This window comes from Fukomys damarensis, unplaced genomic scaffold (assembly GCF_012274545.1).
Source record: "Fukomys damarensis isolate Sample0158 unplaced genomic scaffold, DMR_v1.0_HiC HiC_scaffold_37, whole genome shotgun sequence".
In the NCBI taxonomy this organism is placed as follows: domain Eukaryota; kingdom Metazoa; phylum Chordata; class Mammalia; order Rodentia; family Bathyergidae; genus Fukomys; species Fukomys damarensis.
Window position 1 is genome coordinate 10,390,963 of NW_022900949.1, and position 1,763 is coordinate 10,392,725.

General features: G+C 41.3%; 1 long non-coding RNA gene across 2 annotated transcripts in view; it reads left to right on the forward strand.

Annotated features, from left to right (window-relative positions):
* The first annotated feature begins 739 nt into the window (after positions 1 to 739).
* Positions 740 to 1,763, forward strand: part of LOC104869592 — a 2,785-nt gene continuing 1,761 nt past the window's right edge. Inside the window, exon 1 of one of the 2 annotated variants that reach the window (XR_782365.1) lies at positions 740 to 822. This is a non-coding gene — a long non-coding RNA (uncharacterized LOC104869592). The other variant, XR_782366.2, reaches the window with a different exon arrangement.

A 1,763-nucleotide genomic window follows, 5' to 3' on the forward strand; every position in this document is an offset into this window, starting at 1 on the left:
CATTTTTTCATATGTTTATTTGCTGCTTTTACTTCTTTGTCTGAGAAACCTCTGTTCATTTCAGATGCCCATTTTTGAATGGCGTCTTTGTATTTGGGAGAGGTCTGATTTTTTTGAGTTCTTTATATATTCTAGATAATAGTCCTTTGTCTGAGGAGTAGCTGGTGAAAACGTTTTCCCACATTGTGGGTTGTCTCTTAGCTCTGTTGGTGATTCATGCACTCAGCAGAATTTGAATTTAAAACTTTGAGTTAATTCTGCTATTTTTGTTTTGAATCCATTCCAAGACCAAGATGTGGTTTGTTTGTTTTTGTTTTTGTAGACAGGGTCTAACTACATAGCCCAGGCTGGCCTTGAATTTGAGGCAATCCTCCTGCCTCAGCCTCCCTTGTGCTGGGATGACAGGTGTGGGTCAGCATGTCCAGCTTCGTTGGGATTTTAAAACTTCTTTGTGGGACCTGAGCTGACGTACCTACTGGTACCTCCCTTTTTTCCTAAGCAGTTTTTATGCTGAGGAAACCCAGTACCTCATTTCTATAAAATGCGAAGAAACGGGCTGGGGATTTAGCTCAGTGTTTCCAGCGCCTCCCTTGCAAGCACAAGGACTTGAGTTCGATCCCCAGTGCAAAAAAAAAGGACACTATTAAAATGAGAAAGGACCTAGCACCCAGGCAGTTGCCTAGAAGGAGAAGATTGTGACGTCACAAGCGTTGCCTTGGCAACACCCAACAACCAATCAGGGATGCTGCTGCACCAGACTCGCCTTGCTTGTTCTTGATTGGAGGAGACATTGTGTCATGTGCACCCATAGACCAATCAGAGGTTGGTGCAAAGGTTTTTGTGTGTGTGTGTGTGTGTGTGTGTGTGTGTGTGTGTGTGTGTGTGAGACTACAACCTATAACTCAAGGTGGGGAAAAACACAGAGGTAAGATTAAAGAATATGTTTCCTCATTCCTCAAAGTTAAATATTCTCTCGGTTTCCTAAAAAAAGAAAAAAAGTGTTTGTGGTGTTGTAGGTTTGTGATCTCAGCACTCTGGGAGGCTGAGGCAGGAGGATAGCATATTCAATTCGGCATGGGCAAATTGGACTCTGACTCAAAATAGAAATTGTAAAACGGACTGAGGATGTAGCTCAGTGTGAAGGCCCTGGGTTCCACCCCAGGATAGAAAAAAAGAAATTCTACCCAAGGTTGAAGTAGATTATTTCTTGAATTTCACCCCTTATCATCACTCAAAACAGGCTAATATTTTTATTTCTTGAGGCACAAGGTTAACTCTTCTAAAAAAACAGGGCCAGGGATTTAACTCAGTGGCACCGTGCCTTCCTGGAAAGCACAAGGTCCTGAGATCGATTCCTGGTACAAAAAACAAAACACAAAAAAATATTCCAGAAACTTTCAGTGCGAGGGTGGTGTGGGAGCTTTTCTTGTCTCTTGAAGTTCTTTTACCTAGAAATAAAAAATCGGCCCAGGAGGTTAGGAAATTAATATATTCTGTCGTGGGTTTATTTTTAATAAAGCATGATTGTGGGCTCTGGGTATGGGAGATTGTTACAGATTGTTGCTGTTCTGACACCCACAGGCAGAAGGAAATCAACACTCTAGGTCACTGTGCAAGACACGGACAAATGCACTGGAAATGTTTTGCCTTTTATTTTTCTTTTATTGTTCTGCGTAGAAACAGAGGCAGGCTGGACAGTTTCTATGTGTTGGGCTGTATGTTTTTGTTTGTTCTTTTTTTTTTTTTTTTTTTTTTTTTTTTCT